The sequence below is a fragment of the Amblyraja radiata genome, chromosome 27 (assembly GCF_010909765.2).
Source record: "Amblyraja radiata isolate CabotCenter1 chromosome 27, sAmbRad1.1.pri, whole genome shotgun sequence".
In the NCBI taxonomy this organism is placed as follows: Eukaryota; Metazoa; Chordata; class Chondrichthyes; order Rajiformes; family Rajidae; genus Amblyraja; species Amblyraja radiata.
In genome coordinates, this window is record NC_045982.1 from 599 (window position 1) to 20,899 (window position 20,301).

The window sequence follows — 20,301 nt, forward strand, 5'->3', positions numbered from 1 at the left end:
TTTTGGATGGGCACCACAGGTTCTTTCGAAACCCGCAACAGGTTAGGGTTAGAGAGCACCGGGTGACAAAATTATACTTCCTCCAAAATGAACACCCAGTGCCTGGAGTAATATCTCCAGGAAAGCCCATTGGGTGTGACTACAGCATTAGGATTGGGAGGAGACTGACAAACCATAGCAGATATTTCTATCAGCATAGAGCCAAGTCTTAGTGAAATTGTACCAACGCAGATGTATCCAAATCAGGGATTTAAACCAACTGCAAAAACTACGGTACTTGGAAGGGCAGCATTAATAAAAGTGAGACTTAACCACAATATTAAACTCTACATTCCCTGTAACAGGAGCCAACTACAACCGGGGAACATGGCTCTGTCCAAAGACAAAGTGCTGGAGGCATTCAGCAGTTCAGGCACAATCTGCCTGACTGCAAGTGGAATGGACAGATGATACCTCAGGTCTGCAACCTTCCTCAGACTGATGAAAGAGAGTGAAAAGAGGCAGAGGCACGCAGGACAAAGCCAGCAAGGAAATAGATGGTACACATGAGGCGTGATGAGCATATGGATGGAGTGAGTGCCAAAGGTTCAAGGTAAAAGGGACAAAATGCCAAATAAGGAGAGAACGGAAATATGAAACCAGGAAAGAAGGGTGGAAGGAATAGAGGGAATATGGAACTCCTGTTTGAGAGATGAGCGTACAAGGACTAGTTAGTTGGTATTTCTTAGTTATTACTATTTAGTTATTATCATTATTTAGTTATTGTTATTTAGTTATTACTATTATTTAGTTATTGTTATTTAGTTATTACTTAGTTAATGAAGGGAAGTATGCTCATCTCTCAACTCCTTGTCCATATTTCCCTTTTAACTTCCAACCCCACCTCACCCTGGTTTGACATTCCACAGTTCTTGTCCTTATCCAACATGTTTGATTACTTTCACCTTCAGCCTTTGGCACTTACTCCATCCATTTGCCCATCACCCACTCACCTGTAATCCACCCATCACTTGTCAGGCAGTGCCCAACCCCCACCTCATTTCCAGCTCTCCCCCGTATTTCAGACTGAGAGCTCCCGACCCGATTAGTCATCTGTCCAATCCTTCAGAGGTTGTCAAACCCACCAAGTTCCTCCAGCACTGTGTATCTACTCACGATTCAAACATGGGGTGGCTCGTGTTGCAAAAAAAAAGCATGTTTGCAACACGAGGAATTTCATTTACCAGATACTCATACCAATAAAAAGCAACAAAACACAAAGTTCAAACTATTCCCTTCTTTGGTCTCCCGTGGTCTGGGGCCTCGAGCCTTCCGGTGACTGCACGATCTTGACTCCCGTAGCCGGCGGTCGGGCCGTCCATGTCGGGGGTCCTGCATCGGGGGATTGAATCCCAGCTCATTCGAGGTCTAGTCGAACCTTTTGCGTTCTTTGGAGCTTCCCGACATCGGTCTCTACCAGAGACTGCGAGCTCCTCGATGTTGAAGAAACAAATTTGGAAAAGTCAGCAATAATTTAAACACATTTATCCCATTTAACTGAAGAGGGTTAGAAATACGTACCTTATCTTCCTATGACATCCATAAAGACCAAATCCAGGTAGACTTGATGCTGAAAAATCAAATTAACATTTTAATGTTTGAAATGTTCCAACGTCCTTCTCTACAATTAGACAAAGTGCTGGAGTAACTCAGTGGGTCGGACAGTCCTGGCTGAGAAGATTCTAGTCCTCAAGGTAAAAACACTTGGACATGTGGACAATGCCTGGAGATGCATCTCCAACCAGGACCATTGTGTCTCTGCAGTCAGGACTCCCACAGGTTGGACCAATATTAAGGTAGTCTAATACATTTAGACTACCTTAAGAGTTTAAGGTCTGAAGTGTCCCAACCCAGAATTACCAATCCATGTTCTCCAGCGATGTTGCTGCACCCATCGAGTTACTCCAGCACTGACACAATCTACAAGCACAGCAACACCCCAGTTACATCAAATACCCATTATATTTCACAAGTGTTCTCCCAACCTTGTTGCCCAATGTCTTACTCTCCACGTGGACATTTAAACGTTAGATATAAACAAACATTCAGTGGTGTCCAGATGGTTACAAAATACCTGGGAAAACCCCAACCCCCCCAGAGCTTCCGTCAAAAATATTAAACTCTACGTTCCCTGTAACAGGAGCCAACTACAACCAGGGAACATGGCTCTGTTCAAAGACAAAGTGCTGGAGGCATTCAGCAGTTCAGGCACAATTTGCCTGACTGCAAGTGGAATGGACAGATGACACCTCAGGTCAGCAACCTTCCTCAGACTGATGAAAGAGAGTGAAAAGAGGCAGAGGCATGCAGGACAAAGCCAGCAAGGAAATAGGTGGTACATGTGAGGCGTGATTAGCATATGGATGGAGTGAGTGCCAAGGGCTCAATGTGAAAGGGACAACATGCCAAATAAGGAGAGAACGGAAATATGAAACTAGGAGAGATGAGTGGAAGGGATAGAGGGAGTATGGAACTGTTTGAGATATGAGCGTACAGGAAAGGACTAGTTAGATGTTATTACTATTTAGTTGTATATAGTTATTATTTAATTATTCCTCTTTAGTTATTACTATTTAGTTATAGTTATTTAGTTATGGTTATTTAGTTATGGTTATTTAGTTATTACTTAGTTAATGAAGGGAAGTATGCTCATCTCTCAACTGTCCCATATTTCCCTTTCATCTTCCAACCCCACCTCACCCTGGTTTGACAGTTCTTATCCTTATCTAACATGTTTTATCACTTCCACCTTCAGCCTTTGGCACTTACTCCATCCATTTGCCCATCACCCACTCACCTGTAATCCACCCATCACTTGTCAGGCAGTGCCCAACCCCCACCTCATTTCCAGCTCTCCCCCGTATTTCAGACTGAGAGCTCCCGACCCGATTAGTCATCTGTCCAATCCTTCAGAGGTTGTCAAACCCACCAAGTTCCTCCAGCACTGTATCTACTCACGATTCAAACATGGGGTGGCTAGTGTTGCAAAAAAAAAGCATGTTTGCAACACGAGGAATTTCATTTACCAGACACTCATACCAATAAAAAGCAACAGAACACAAAGTTCAAACTATTCCCTTCTTTGGTCTCCCGTGGTCTGGGGCCTCGAGCCTTCCGTTGATGGGACGATCTTGACTCCCGTAGCCGGCGGTCGGGCCGTCCGTGTCGGGGGTCCTGCATCGGGGGTTGAATCCCAGCTCACTCGGGGTATAGTCGAACCTTTTGCGTTCTTTGGGGCTTCCCGACATCGGTCTCTACCAGAGACTGCGAGCTCCTCGATGTTGAAGAAACAAATTTGGAAAAGCCATCAATAATTGAACACATTTATCCCATTAAACTGAAGAGGGTTAGAAATACGTACCTTATCTCCAATGACATCCATAAAGACCAAATCCAGGTAGACTTGTTGCTGAAAAATCAAATTAACATTTTAATGGTTGAAATGTTCCAACGTCCTTCTCTACAATTAGACAAAGTGCTGGAGTAACTCAGTGGGTCGGACAGTCCTGGGTGAGAAGATTCTAGTCCTCAAGGTAACAACACTTGGACATGTGGACAATGCCTGGAGATGCATCTCCAACCAGGACCATTGTGTCTCTGTAGTCAGGACTCCTACAGGTTGCACCAATATTAAGGTAGTCTAATACATTTAGACTACTTTAACCCAACCCGGAATTACCAATCCATGTTCTCCAACGATGTTGCTGCACCCATCGAGTTGCTCCAGCACTGACACAATCTACAAGCACAGCAACACCCCAGTTACATCAAATACCCATTATATTTCACAAGTGTTCTCCCAACCTTGTTGCCCTAACCCTAAACCTAACGCACGTGACATTTAAACGTTAGATATAAACAAACATTCAGTGGTGTCCAGATGGTTACAAAATACCTGGAAAAACCCAACCCCCCAGAGCTTCAGTCAAAACTATTAAACTCTACTTTCCCTGTAACAGGAGCCAACTACAACCGGGGAACATGGCTCTGTTCAAAGACAAAGTGCTGGAGGCATTCAGCAGTTCAGGCACAATCTGCCTGACTGCAAGTGGAATGGACAGATGACACCTCAGGTCAGCAACCTTCCTCAGACTGATGAAAGAGAGTGAAAAGAGGCAGAGGCACGCAGGACAAAGCCAGCAAGGAAATAGGTGGTACACGTGAGGAATGATGAGCATATGGATGGAGTGAGTGCCAAAGGTTCAAGGTAAAAGGGACAACATGCCAAATAAGGAGAGAACGGAAATATGAAACCAGGAAAGAAGGGTGGAAGGAATAGAGGGAATATGGAACTCCTGTTTGAGAGATGAGCGTACAAGGACTAGTTAGTTGGTATTTCTTAGTTATTACTATTTAGTTATTATCATTATTTAGTTATTGTTATTTAGTTATTACTATTATTTAGTTATTATTATTTAGTTATTACTTAGTTAATGAAGGGAAGTATGCTCATCTCTCAACTCCTTGTCCATATTTCCCTTTTAACTTCCAACCCCACCTCACCCTGGTTTGACATTCCACAGTTCTTGTCCTTATCCAACATGTTTGATTACTTTCACCTTCAGCCTTTGGCACTTACTCCATCCATTTGCCCATCACCCACTCACCTGTAATCCACCCATCACTTGTCAGGCAGTGCCCAACCCCCACCTCATTTCCAGCTCTCCCCCGTATTTCAGACTGAGAGCTCCCGACCCGATTAGTCATCTGTCCAATCCTTCAGAGGTTGTCAAACCCACCAAGTTCCTCCAGCACTGTGTATCTACTCACGATTCAAACATGGGGTGGCTCGTGTTGCAAAAAAAAAAGCATGTTTGCAACACGAGGAATTTCATTTACCAGACACTCATACCAATAAAAAGCAACAAAACACAAAGTTCAAACTATTCCCTTCTTTGGTCTCCCGTGGTCTGGGGCCTCGAGCCTTCCGGTGACTGCACGATCTTGACTCCCGTAGCCGGCGGTCGGGCCGTCCATGTCGGGGGTCCTGCATCGGGGGATTGAATCCCAGCTCATTCGAGGTCTAGTCGAACCTTTTGCGTTCTTTGGAGCTTCCCGACATCGGTCTCTACCAGAGACTGCGAGCTCCTCGATGTTGAAGAAACAAATTTGGAAAAGTCAGCAATAATTTAAACACATTTATCCCATTTAACTGAAGAGGGTTAGAAATACGTACCTTATCTTCCTATGACATCCATAAAGACCAAATCCAGGTAGACTTGATGCTGAAAAATCAAATTAACATTTTAATGTTTGAAATGTTCCAACGTCCTTCTCTACAATTAGACAAAGTGCTGGAGTAACTCAGTGGGTCGGACAGTCCTGGCTGAGAAGATTCTAGTCCTCAAGGTAAAAACACTTGGACATGTGGACAATGCCTGGAGATGCATCTCTAACCAGGACCATTGTGTCTCTGCAGTCAGGACTCCCACAGGTTGGACCAATATTAAGGTAGTCTAATACATTTAGACTACCTTAAGAGTTTAAGGTCTGAAGTGTCCCAACCCAGAATTACCAATCCATGTTCTCCAGCGATGTTGCTGCACCCATCGAGTTACTCCAGCACTGACACAATCTACAAGCACAGCAACACCCCAGTTACATCAAATACCCATTATATTTCACAAGTGTTCTCCCAACCTTGTTGCCCAATGTCTTACTCTCCACGTGGACATTTAAACGTTAGATATAAACAAACATTCAGTGGTGTCCAGATGGTTACAAAATACCTGGGAAAACCCCAACCCCCCCAGAGCTTCCGTCAAAAATATTAAACTCTACGTTCCCTGTAACAGGAGCCAACTACAACCAGGGAACATGGCTCTGTTCAAAGACAAAGTGCTGGAGGCATTCAGCAGTTCAGGCACAATTTGCCTGACTGCAAGTGGAATGGACAGATGACACCTCAGGTCAGCAACCTTCCTCAGACTGATGAAAGAGAGTGAAAAGAGGCAGAGGCATGCAGGACAAAGCCAGCAAGGAAATAGGTGGTACATGTGAGGCGTGATTAGCATATGGATGGAGTGAGAGCCAAGGGCTCAAGGTGAAAGGGACAACATGCCAAATAAGGAGAGAACGGAAATATGAAACTAGGAGAGATGAGTGGAAGGGATAGAGGGAGTATGGAACTGTTTGAGATATGAGCGTACAGGAAAGGACTAGTTAGATGTTATTACTATTTAGTTGTATATAGTTATTATTTAATTATTCCTCTTTAGTTATTACTATTTAGTTATAGTTATTTAGTTATGGTTATTTAGTTATGGTTATTTAGTTATGGTTATTTAGTTATGGTTATTTAGTTATTACTTAGTTAATGAAGGGAAGTATGCTCATCTCTCAACTGTCCCATATTTCCCTTTCATCTTCCAACCCCACCTCACCCTGGTTTGACATTTCACAGTTCTTGTCCTTATCTAACATGTTTTATCACTTCCACCTTCAGCCTTTGGCACTTACTCCATCCATTTGCCCATCACCCACTCACCTGTAATCCACCCATCACTTGTCAGGCAGTGCCCAACCCCCACCTCATTTCCAGCTCTCCCCCGTATTTCAGACTGAGAGCTCCCGACCCGATTAGTCATCTGTCCAATCCTTCAGAGGTTGTCAAACCCACCATGTTCCTCCAGCACTGTGTACTTACTCACGATTCAAGCATGGGGTGGCTAGTGTTGCAAAAAAAGTATGTTTGCAACACGAGGAATTTCATTTACCAGACACTCATACCAATAAAAAGCAACAGAACACAAAGTTCAAACTCTTCCCTTCTTTGGTCTCCCGTGGTCTGGGGCCTCGAGCCTTCCGTTGACGGGACGATCTTGACTCCCGTAGCCGGCGGTCGGGCCGTCCATGTCGGGGGTCCTGCATCGGGGGGTTGAATCCCAGCTCACTCGGGGTCTAGTTGAACCTTTTGCGTTCTTTGGGGCTTCCCGACATCGGTCTCTACCAGAGACTGCGAGCTCCTCGATATTGAAGAAACAAATTTGGAAAAGCCATCAATAATTGAACACATTTATCCCATTAAACTGAAGAGGGTTAGAAATACATACCTTATCTCCAATGACATCCATAAAGACCAAATCCAGGTAGACTTGATGCTGAAAAATCAATTTAACATAACATTTTAATGTTTGAAATGTTCCAACGTCCTTCTCTACAATTAGACAAAGTGCTGGAGTAACTCAGTGGGTCGGACAGTCCTGGGTGAGAAGATTCTAGTCCTCAAGGTAAAAACACTTGGACATGTGGACAATGCCTGGAGATGTATCTCCAACCAGGACCATTGTGTCTGCAGTCAGGACTCCTACAGGTTGGACCAATATTAATGTAGTCGAATATATTTAGACTACCTTAAGAGTTTAAGGTCTGAAGAGTCCCAACCCAGAATTACCAATCCATGTTCTCCAGCGATGTTGCTGCACCCATCGAGTTGCTCCAGCACTGACACAATTTACAAGCACAGCAACACCCCAGTTACATCAAACACCCATTATATTTCACATGTGTTCTCCCAACCTTGTTGCCCGATGTCTTACTCTCCCCGTGGACATTTAAATGTTAGATATAAACAAACATTCAGTGGTGTCCAGATGGTTAAAAAATACCTGGGAAAACCCCAACCCCCCCAGAGCTTCAGTCAAAACTATTAAACTCTACGTTCCCTGTAACAGGAGCCAACTACAACCGGGCAACATGGCTCTGTCCAAAGACAAAGTGCTGGAGGCATTCAGCAGTTCAGGCACAATCTGCCTGACTGCAAGTGGAATGGACAGATGATACCTCAGGTCAGCAACCTTCCTCAGACTGATGAAAGAGAGTGAAAAGAGGCAGAGGCACGCAGGACAAAGCCAGCAAGGAAATAGGTGGTACACGTGAGGAGCATATGGATGGAGTGAGTGCCAAAGGCTCAAGGTGAAAGGGACAAAATGCCAAATAAGGAGAGAACGGAAATATGAAACTAGGAGAGATGGGTGGAAGGGATAGAGGGAATATGGAACTGTTTGAGAGATGAGCGTACAAGGACTAGTTAATTGTTATTACTTAGTTATTCTTATTTGGTGGTATTTAGTTATGGTTATTTAGTTATGGTTATTTAGTTATGGTTATTTAGTTATGGTTATTTAGTTATGGTTATTTAGTTATTACCATTTAGTTATTACTATTTTGTTATAGTTATTTAGTTATGGTTATTTAGTTATTACTCAGTTAATGAAGGGAAGTATGCTCATCTCTCAACTGTCCCATATTTCCCTTTTACCTTCCAACCCCACCTCACCCTGGTTTGACATTTCACAGTTCTTGTCCTTATCCAACATGTTTGATCGCCTTCACCTTCAGCCTTTGGCACTTACTCCATCCATTTGCCCATCACCCACTCACCTGTAATCCACCCATCACTTGTCAGGCAGTGCCCAACCCCCACCTCATTTCCAGCTCTCCCCCGTATTTCAGACTGAGAGCTCCCGTCCCGATTAGTCATCTGACCAATCCTTCAGAGGTTGTCAAACCCACCAAGTTCCTCCAGCACTGTGTATCTACTCACGATTCAAGCATGGGGTGGCTCGTGTTGCAAAAAAAGTATGTTTGCAACACGAGGAATTTCATTTACCAGACACTCATACCAATAAAAAGCGACAGAACACAAAGTTCAAACTCTTCCCTTCTTTGGTCTCCCGCGGTCTGGGGTCTCGAGCCTTCCGTTGAGGGCACGATCTTGACTCCCGTATCCGGCGGTCGGGCCGTCCGTGTCGGGGGTCCTGCATCGGGGGGGTTGAATCCCAGCTCACTCGGGGTCTAGTCGAACCTTTTGCGTTCTTTGGGGCTTCCCGACATCGGTCTCTACCAGAGACTGCGAGCTCCTCGATGTTGAAGAAACAAATTTGGAAAAGCCATCAATAATTGAACACTTTTATCCAATTAAACTGAAGAGGGTTAGAAATACGTACCTTATCTCCTATGACATCCATAAAGACCAAATCCAGGAAGACTTGATGCTGAAAAATCAATTTAACATAACATTTTAATGTTTGAAATGTTCCAACGTCCTTCTCTACAATTAGACAAAGTGCTGGAGTAACTCAGTAGGTCGGACAGTCCCGGGTGAGAAGATTCTAGTCCTTAAGGTAAAATAAGCACAATCTGCCTGACTGCAAGTGGAATGGACAGGTGACACCTCAGGTCAGCAACCTTCCTCAGACTGATGAAAGAGAGTGAAAAGAGTCAGGACGCAGGACAAAGCCAACAAGTAAATAGGTGGCACACGTGAGGCGTGATGAGCATATGGATGGAGTGAGTGCCAAAGGCTCAAGGTGAAAGGGACAAAATGCCAAATAAGGAGAGAACGGAAATATGAAACTAGGAGAGAAGGGTGGAAGGGAAAGAGGGAATATGGAACTGTTTGAGAGATGAGCGTACAAGAAAGGACTAGCTAGTTGTTATTACTTAGTTATTACTATTTGGTTGTATTTAGTTATTACTTAGTTATTATTATTTAGATAATGCTATTTAGTTATTACTCAGTTAATGAAGGGAAGTATGCTCATCTCTCAACTGTCTCATATTTCCGTTTTACCTTCCGGTTGGATTAGCCTAACCACCTCACCCTCACCCTGGTTTGACATTTCACAGTTCTTGTCCTTATCCAACATGTTTGATCACTTCCACCTTCAGCCTTTGGCACTTACTCCATCCATTTGCCCATCACCCACTCACCTGTAATCCACCCATCACTTGTCAGGCAGTGCCCAACCCCCACCTCATTTCCAGCTCTCCCCCGTATTTCAGACTCCCGACCCGATTAGTCATCTGTCCAATCCTTCAGAGGTTGTCAAACCCACCAAGTTCCTCCAGCACTGTATATATACTGTTCAAAAGGGAACTGCAGATGCTGGAATATCGAAGGTACACAAAATTGCTGGAGGAACTCAGCGGGTGCAGCAGCATCTATGGAGCGAAGGAAATAGGCGACGTTTCGGGCCGAAACCCTTCTTCAGTCTGAAGAAGGGTTTCGGCCCGAAACGTCGCCTATTTCCTTCGCTCCATAGATGCTGCTGCACCCGCTGAGTTCCTCCAGCAATTTTGTGTACCCTGTATATATACTCACGATTCAAGCATGGGGTGGCTCATGTTGCAAATAAAGTATGTTTGCAACACGAGGAATTTCATTTACCAGACACTCATACCAATAAAAAGCAACAGAACACAAAGTTCAAACTCTTCCCTTCTTTGGTCTCCCGTGGTCTGGGGCCTCGAGCTTTCCGTTGATGGGACGATCTTGACTCCCGTAGCCGGCGGTCGGGCCGTCCGTGTTGAATCCCAGCTCACTCGGGGTCTAGTTGAACCTTTTGCGTTCTTTGGAGCTTCTCGACATCGGTCTCTACCAGAGACTGCGAGCTCCTCGATGATGAAGAAACAAATTTGGAAAAGCCATCAATTATTTAACGCATTTATCCCATTAAACTGAAGAGCGTTAGAAATAGATACCTTATCTCCTATGACATCCATAAAGACCAAATCCAGGAAGACTTGATGCTGAAAAACCTAATTAACATAACATTTTAAGGTTTGAAATGTTCCAACGTCCTTCTCTACAATTAGACAAAGTGCTGGAGTAACTCAGTAGGTCGGACAGTCCCGGGTGAGAAGATTCTAGTCCTTAAGGTAAAATAACTTGGACATGTGGACAATGCCTGGAGATGTATCTACAACCAGAACCATTGTGTCTCTGCAGTCAGGACTCCTGCAGGTTGGACCAATATTAATGTAGTCGAATATATTTAGACTACCTTAAGAGATTAAGGTCTGAAGAGTCCCAACCCAGAATTACCAACCCATGTTCTCCAGCGATGTTGCTGCACCCATCGAGTTGCTCCAGCACTGACACAATTTACAAGCACAGCAACACCCCAGTTACATCAAATACCCATTATATTTCCCAAGTGTTCTCCCAACCTTGTTGCCCGATGTCTTACTCTCCACGTGGACATTTAAACGTTAGATATAAACAAACAGTCAGTGGTGCCCAGATGGTTAAAAAATACCTGGAAAAACCCAACCTCCCCAGAGATTCAGTCAAAAATATTAAACTCTACTTTCCCTGTAACAGGAGCCAACTACAACCGGGGAATGTGGTTCTGTCCAAAGACAAAGTGCTGGAGGCATTCAGCAGTTCAGGTACAATCTGCCTGACTGCAAGTGGAATGGACAGATGACACCTCAGGTCAGCAACCTTCCTCAGACTGATGAAAGAGAGTGAAAAGAGGCAGACGCACGCAGGACAAAGCCAGCAACGAAATAGGTGGTACATGCGAGGCGTGATGAGCATATGGATGGAGTGAATGCCAAAGGCTCAAGGTGAAAGGGACAACATGCCAAATAAGGAGAGAACGGAAATATGAAACTAGGAGAGATGGGTGGAAGGGAAGGAGGGAACTGTTTGAGAGATGAGCGAACAGGAAAGGACTAGTTAGATGTTATTACTATTTAGTTGTATATAGTTATTATTTAATTATTACTCTTTAGTTATTACTATTTAGTTATGGTTATTTAGTTATAGTTATTTAGTTATGGTTATTTAGTTATTACTCAGTTAATGAAGGGAAGTATGCTAATCTCTCAACTGTCCCATATTTCCCTTTTACCTTCCAACCCCACCTCACCCTGGTTTTACATTTCACAGTTCTTCTCCTTATCCAACACGTTTTATCACTTTCACCTTCAGCCTTTGGCACTTACTCCATCCATTTGCCCATCACCCACTCACCTGTAATCCATCCATCACTTGTCAGGCAGTGCCCAACCCCCACCTCATTTCCAGCTTTCCCCCGTATTTCAGACTGAGAGCTCCTGACCCGACTAGTCATCTGTCCAATCCTTCAGAGGTTGTCAAACCCACCAAGTTCCTCCAGCACTGTGTATTTACTCACGATTCAAACATGGGGTGGCTCGTGTTGCAAAAAAAGTATGCTTTGCAACACGAGGAATTTCATTTACCAGACACTCATACCAATAAAAAGCAACAGAACACAAAGTTCAAACTCTTCCCTTCTTTGGTCTCCCGCGGTCTGGGACCTCGAGCCTTCCGTTGATGGGACGATCTTGACTCCCGTAGCCGGCGGTCGGGCCATCTGTGTCAGAGGTTCTTCATCCCAGCTCACTCGGGGTCTAGTCGAACCTTTTGCGTTCTTTGGGGCTTCCCGACATCGGTCTCTACCAGAGATTGCGAGCTCCACGATGTTGAAGAAACAAATTTGGAAAAGCCATCAATAATTGAACACATTTATCCCATTAAACTGAAGAGAGTTAGAAATACGTACCTTATCTCCATTGACATCCATAAAGACCAAATCCAGGTAGACTTGATGCTGAAAAATCAATTTGACATAACATTTTAATGTTTGAAATGTTCCAACGTCCTTCTCTACAATTAGACAAAGTGCTGGAGTAACTCAGTGGGTCGGACAGTCCCGGGTGAGAAGATTCTAGTCCTCAAGGTAAAAAAACTTGGACATGTGGACAATGCCTGGAGATGTATCTCCAACCAGGACCATTGTTTCTCTGCAGTCGGGACTCCTACAGGTTGGACCAATATTAATGTAGTCGAATATATTTAGACTACCTTAAGAGATTAAGGTCTGAAGACTCCCAAGCCAGAATTACCAACCCATGTTCTCCAGCGATGTTACTGCACCCATCGAGTTGCTCCAGCACTGACACAATTTACAAGCACAGCAACACCAGTTACATCAAATACCCATTATATTTCCCAAGTGTTCTCCCAAACTTGTTGCCCGATGCCTTACTCTTCACGTGGACATTTAAACGTGAGATATAAACAAACATTCAGTGGTGTACAGATGGTTAAAAATACCTGGAAAGACCCAACTCCCCCAGAGCTTCAGTCAAAAATATTAAACTATACTTTCCCTGTAACAGAAGCCAACTACAACCGGGGAACATGGCTCTGTTCAAAGACAAAGTGCTGGAGGCATTCAGCAGTTCAGGCACAATCTGCCTGACTGCAAGTGGAATGGACAGGTGACACCTCAGGTCAGCAACCTTCCTCAGACTGACGAAAGAGAGTGAAAAGAGGCAGAGGGACGCAGGACAAAGCCAACAAGTAAATAGGTGGTACACGTGAGGCGTGATGAGCATATGGATGGAGTGAGTGCCAAAGGCTCAAGGTGAAAGGGACAAAATGCCAAATAAGGAGAGAACGGAAATATGAAACTAGGAGAGAAGGGTGGAAGGGAAAGAGGGAATATGGAACTGTTTGAGAGATGAGCGTACAAGAAAGGACTAGCTAGTTGTTATTACTTAGTTATTACTATTTGGTTGTATTTAGTTATTACTTAGTTATTATTATTTAGATAATGCTATTTAGTTATTACTCAGTTAATGAAGGGAAGTATGCTCACCTCTCAACTGTCTCATATTTCCCTTTTACCTTCCGGTTGGATTAGCCTAACCACCTCACCCTAACCACCTCACCCTGGTTTGACATTTCACAGTTCTTGTCCTTATCCAACATGTTTGATCACTTCCACCTTCAGCCTTTGGCACTTACTCCATCCATTTGCCCATCACCCACTCACCTGTAATCCACCCATCACTTGTCAGGCAGTGCCCAACCCCCGCCTCATTTCCAGCTCTCCCCCGTATTTCAGACTCCCGACCCGATTAGTCATCTGTCCAATCCTTCAGAGGTTGTCAAACCCACCAAGTTCCTCCAGCACTGTATATATACACTCACGATTCAAGCATGGGGTGGCTCATGTTGCAAATAAAGTATGTTTGCAACACGAGGAATTTCATTTACCAGACACTCATACCAATAAAAAGCAACAGAACACAAAGTTCAAACTCTTCCCTTCTTTGGTCTCCCGTGGTCTGGGGCCTCGAGCTTTCCGTTGATGGGACGATCTTGACTCCCGTAGCCGGCGGTCGGGCCGTCCGTGTTGAATCCCAGCTCACTCGGGGTCTAGTTGAACCTTTTGCGTTCTTTGGAGCTTCTCGCCATCGGTCTCTACCAGAGACTGCGAGCTCCTCGATGTTGAAGAAACAAATTTGGAAAAGCCATCAATTATTTAACGCATTTATCCCATTAAACTGAAGAGCGTTAGAAATAGATACCTTATCTCCTATGACATCCATAAAGACCAAATCCAGGAAGACTTGATGCTGAAAAACCTAATTAACATAACATTTTAATGTTTGAAATGTTCCAACGTCCTTTTCTACAATTAGACAAAGTGCGGGAGTAACTCAGTGGGTCGGACAGTCCTGGGTGAGAAGATTATATTCCTCAAGGTAACAACACTTGGACAATGCCTGGAGATGCATCTCCAACCAGGACCATTGTGTCTCTGCTGTCAGGACTCCTACAGGTTGGACCAATATCAAGGTAGTCCAATACATTTAGACAAAAATTCATAAGGGTCTGAAGAGTCCCAAGCCAGAATTACCAATCCATATTCTCCAGTGATGTTGCTGGACCCATCGAGTTGATCCAGCACTGACTTGCAATTTACAAGCACAGCAACACCCCAGTTACCCCATCAAATACACATTAAATTTCACAAGTGTTCTCCCAACCTTGTTGCCCGATGCAGTACTCTACACGTGGACATTGAAAGTTCTATATAAACAAACATTCAGTGGTGTCCAGGTGGTTAAAAATAGCTGGAAAAACTCAACCCCCCAGATTTTCAGTAAAAAATTGTCGAGTCAGGGTGGAAAGGCCAAGAGCAGAGCTAAGGAGCGGCAAGAACGAGAGTAGAACCGAGAGTACTGACGAAATGGATTGTAACAATGTAGATGCATCCAAATGTATGGTGAGACAACGAGCTGGAGTAACAAGCTGGAGCTGGAGTGTTGACCATATGTCAGATGGACCTGCATTGCAGCAGATCACCACACGGTGGGAGTGTTGACCACAAATTGGAACGACCTGCAGTGCAGAGGATCACCACACGGTGGGAGTGTTGACCACAAATTGGAGCGACCTGTTGTCCAAATTAACTGCACATTGGGAGTTGCTGTCTACAAATTAGATAGAATTGTTCTCTTTACTGCTAAATGGTGCTTCATTGCTTTGTGACCCGTTTCATTTCCCCATAAAGCACCCTTTGCCCAGATGCCAAAGTTTGTAAAAGCCCTGAAACCAGGGAAGATTTGAGATGAAAATCAAGGAACTGCAGATGCTGGTTTACAAAAAACAAAAGACAGAGTGCTGGAGTAACTCAGCGGGTCAGGCAGCATCTGTGGAGAACATGGATAGGTGACATTTCACAGAGTGCTGGAGTAACTCAGCAGGTCAGGCAGCATCTGTGGAGAACATGGATAGGTGACGTTTCACAGAGTGCTGGAGTAACTCAGCAGGTCAGGCAGCATCTATGGAGAACATTTATAGGTGAAGTTTCAGAACAGGACCCTTCTTCACATTGTACTAAAATAAATACATGAAGACAAACTAAAGTGTGGAAACAGGCCCTCTGGTCCACTAAGTCAACACAATCCAGCAATCACTCCGACGCTAGCACTATCCTACACACTAGGGACAGTTTACTAAAACCAATTAACCTGCAAACCTGCATGTCTTTGGTGTGTTGGAAGCCAGAACATCTGGAGGAAACCCACATGGTCACAGGCAGAACATACAAACTATACAGACAACACATGTTGTCAGGATTGAACCCTGGTCTCTGGCGCTGTGAGGCAGCAACTCTACCACTGTGCTGCCCAATCTTTCCCCAAACACTGAAACCCAAGAGAGGTTTTGAAACAGGGGCCTTACCTTAAAGTAATCTCCAGATAGCTCTCGGGATCTGGTCTGACAAAGATGTACAAAACAGTCAAATTAATACACCACAAATATTAATCTCTACTTTCCCTGTAACAAGAGCCAACTACAATTACATTAACCTGGGAACATGGCTCTGTCTAAAGACAAAGTGCTGGAGGCATTCAGCAGTTCAGGCACAACCTGCCTGACTGCAAGTGGAATGGACAGATGACACCTCAGGTCAGCACCCTTCCTCAGACTGATGAAAGAGAGTGAAAAGAGGCAGAGGCACGCATGACAAAGCCAGCAAGGAAATAGGTGGTATACGTGAGGCGTGATTAGCATGTGGATGGAGTGAGTGCCAAAGGCTCAAGGTGAAAGGGACAAAATGCCAAATAAGGAGAGAACTGAAATATGAAATTTGGAGAGATATGGGTGGAAGGGATAGACGGAATATGGGACGGTTTGAGAGATGAGTGTACAGTGGAAGGGAAAGGACCAGTGTTAGTTGGTTAGTTAGTTAGTGAGTGAGTTAATTCGTTAGTCAATTAAGTAGTTAGTCAGTCAATTACCACAGTGTTTGAGGGGTGAAGGGAAGTACACTCATCTCCCATCTCCTTGACCCATATTTCCCTTTTACCTTCCCAACTCACCTCCCTCTGGCTTTACATTTCACAGCTCTTGTCCTTACCCAACATGTTTTATCACTTTCACCTTCAGCCTTTGTCACTTACTCCACCCATCTCCCACTCACCTGTATCCACCCATCACCTGTCAGGCAGTGCCCCACCCCCACCTCATTTCCAGCTTTCTCCCGTATTTCAGTCTGAAGGCTCCCGACCCGATTAGTCATCTGTCCATTTCTTCAGATACTGCCTGACCCACCAAGTTCCTCCAGCACTGTTGTTTATGCTCAAGATTCCAGCACCCCAAATTGAAAGAATCGTGAATAAAAACTAATTAGAGATAGTGTGGAAACAGGTCGTCTGGCCCACCGAGTCTGCACAATCCAGCGATCACCCCATACACTAGCACTATCCTACACACTAGGGACAGTTTACTAAAACCAATTAACCTACAGCCTACCTGAGCCAGCCTACAGATGCTGCCTGACCCATCGAGTTCCTCCAACTCTGCTTTTATTGCTAAAGATCCAGCATCCTGAATTATAAAACCCCTTGACCAAAAATAAATAGGAAACCCCATTGTTAATCGTTCAAAAACCTATCTCCACCGAAACCAAAAGAGGGGTTGAAATAGGGGCCTTACCTTCACACCATCACCATGAAGATCAAATCCAGATAGACTGGATAACATTGCAGGAACGTTACAGGGCGTGCAGCAGTTCACAATATCAGAGGAAACCCGACCGCAACAGACCAGACTCCACTTTAACCAACAAAAACATTAAATGAGACTTGTGTATCAGGAGAACAGCAATGGGGAAGAAGTTTATTCCATCTTTTGGCAGAATGGGAAGAGACAGTCTAACCCCAACAGACACTTCCAGCAGCACAGGTCCAGTCCTTGGAGATCCTGGGTGGAAACAAACATAAATTATTCAGAGCAAACCGATTGCAGCAACGCAGACACTCACCAACCCAAATATAGATTTAGACCGACTCTAAAGAACTACAGTAGGGTGAATGGAAGGGGCAGGATTAGTAAATTGTAAGAGCCATGACTATTAAACTCACTTTCCCCTCAGATAACTTTAACCAAGGAATAACTAGGTCAGAAACAGTGCTGGAGGTACTCAGTGGGTCAGGCACCATCTGCCTGACTGCAAAGGAATGGACAGATGTTTCAGATCAGGACCTTTCTTCAGACTGATGGAGTTGGGAGAAAGCTGTAAAGAGATGGGAGCAGGACAAAGCCTCGCGAGTGATGCTGGACACAGTTGGGGGCTGATTAGCAGATAGGGGAGAAGTGACAAAGGATAGAGGTGAAGAGGAGACAAGTGCCAGACAAGAAGAAGTGTGACATGCAAAGCCAGAGGGAGGGATCTGGGAAAGAGGAGAATGTGGGACAAGGATGAGCGTACATTAGAGGGGAAAGGAGTAGGAGTGAGTGTTGAGTGAGGTGCACACCAGGGTGAGGAGTGTAGGGAAAGAGGGGGAGGGGGCGTCTCTTCATCAGTACACTCATCCCCATCTCCAAGTCCCATTCCCTTTTATCCCTTATGGTCACATTACACCCGGATACCCGTCCCATTACACCCGGATACCCGTTGCAACCGGCCCATTGCAACCGGCCCACTGCAACCACAGACCCATCCCATTACACCCGGCCCATTAACCCCTCAGACCCGGCCCATTACACCCTCAGACCCGGCCCATTACACCCACAGACCCGGCCCATTACACCAGCATTCCTCGCTCCAGCTTTACATTTCACACCTCTGGAATGTTTTGACATCTTTTTACCTCTAGCCTTTGTCCTTTTCTCTACCATCTGCCCATCATCCCGTCACCTGTATCCACCCATCACTTGTCAAGCTTTGCCCCTTTTCCAACCTTCTCCCACTACTCCAGTCTGAAGGCTTCCAAGCTGATAAGTCATCTGTCTATTTCCTCCACAGATGTTGCCTGTCCCGCTGAGTTCTGCCAGCACTGTTTATTTGTTCCATGGCATGGCGAAAGCCCAGAATAAACTTCTGTTAGGATGAAGGCCAAGACAATGAGGAAGTGGGGAGCCTAATGAAGGCAAGTGGATTTGGACAAGGGTAATGATTTAATGGGTCAGACCAAAGTGGCCGTTCCCCAGTCAAGACCTCAGATTGGACGAGTCTTCAGGTCACCGTATCTTCAAGCACAAGTACACACCACGCAAAGTCCAGAGACAGAAGGCAACACCATCCAGTCAAGTGCTGACAGGAGAAGGTAATCACTGGTATCATGCTGGCGGAGGGGAATCCACCACATTGGCATGTGGAACCAATATCTCACACCCATACATCTCCCTCACTGTCCCCACCCTGACCAACAGCCCCAGGTACAGGCAGAAACTCACTACTAAATAGAGACACAAGTACATACCAGTGGTCCCTGTTAAACTCCTTCAAGAAGGCCCAGACCACAACTTAAGTGAATAAACAATAATGACGGGAAGGGGCAATGTAATCTTTAAACTAAAGTGGCCCCAAGCTGAGAGAGGCCGAGCCCAATTAGAGAAAACAATTGTTAATCTTTCCCAAACCTTCATCCACACTGAAGCCCAAGAGAAGGTTCTAAACAGGGGCCTTACCTTTGTACCAACTCCATAACCATATTCACATAGACCAAGTTATATACAAAACAAACCAATGTCACGTTAGTGATTTGAAGTCTGCTGACATCCTCCTTCACACTGGACACCTAGAGAAGAAGAGATTCCAATTGCAATTAAATGTCATGAGAAACAGGATCAGCCATTGAAAGGATTGTAGTGAACCCTACAGGGTAGCAGAATACATTGACTACTGTAATTCACTGGCACAGCAACATGCCAGCTTTGTTGAAGGGCAGCACAGTGGTAGAGTTGTTGCCTTACAGCGCCAGAGACACGGGTTCTGTACGGAGTTTGCACATTCTCCCAGTGACCGTGGGTTTTCTCAGAGATCTTCACTTGCCTCCCACTATCCAAAGACGTGCAGGTTTGTAGGTTAATTAACTTGGTATAAATGCAACATTGTCCCTAGTGTGTGTAGGATAGTGTTATTGTGCGGGGATCGCTGGTCAGTGCAGACTCGGTGGGCCAAAAGGCCTGTTTCCTCACTGTCCCTAAATGTGAAACTTACCATGTCACATTAACTGTTCTCCCCGACACTGCCCCTGATATCGTACCCTTTACCATGGACATTGAAACCCTGTTCACAAACAGAAACAGATAGGAGCATACAGGCAGTTCAAATATCTGGAGAATCACACCATAACAAACCAGATACTACTTTAACCGACAAAGAAATACTTTGAATTAAATGAGATGTACAAGTAAAGGAACAGTAGTGAAGTTTGGCCCAGTTTATGCAACGTTTGGCAGAATGGGGAAGACAGTCTAACCCTGGCAGACTCTTCCAGCATCAGAGGACCCAGTCTTTGGAGATCATGGGTGGAAACTAACACTAACTGGTCACACCTTTAGACAGGAGCAGAGAGGAGAGGAAGGATTCTGGCAACACAGACAAACATACTAAACCAAATATAGATTTAGACCGATTCCAAACAAAGCTACAGTTGGGTGAATGGAAGGGGCAAGATTACTTAATTGTAATGAGTTAAAAACAAATGTTATCAACATTAAACTACTTTCCCTGCAACAGGAGGCAACTAGGATTACTTTAACCAGGGGATGTAACCTGGTCTAAAACAAAGTGCTGGAGCTACTCAATGGGTCAGGCACCATCTGCCTGCCTGCAAAGGGGATAAAGTGAAATATGAGACTGGTTTGGGAGGTGAGCATACAGAGGGAAGGAGCAGAGTGACCAAGGTGTTGAGGGA

The 20,301-nt window shown here is 44.8% G+C and overlaps 1 long non-coding RNA gene across 1 annotated transcript; it reads right to left on the reverse strand.

The window, feature by feature from the left end:
- Window positions 1-17,300: 17,300 nt before the first annotated feature.
- On the reverse strand, window positions 17,301-19,672 carry LOC116988650. Its single transcript, XR_004416013.1, has 3 exons — window positions 19,602-19,672; window positions 19,126-19,179; window positions 17,301-17,359 (listed from the first exon to the last, which is right to left on the reverse strand). It is a non-coding gene; the product is annotated as an uncharacterized LOC116988650 (long non-coding RNA).
- Window positions 19,673-20,301: the final 629 nt, after the last annotated feature.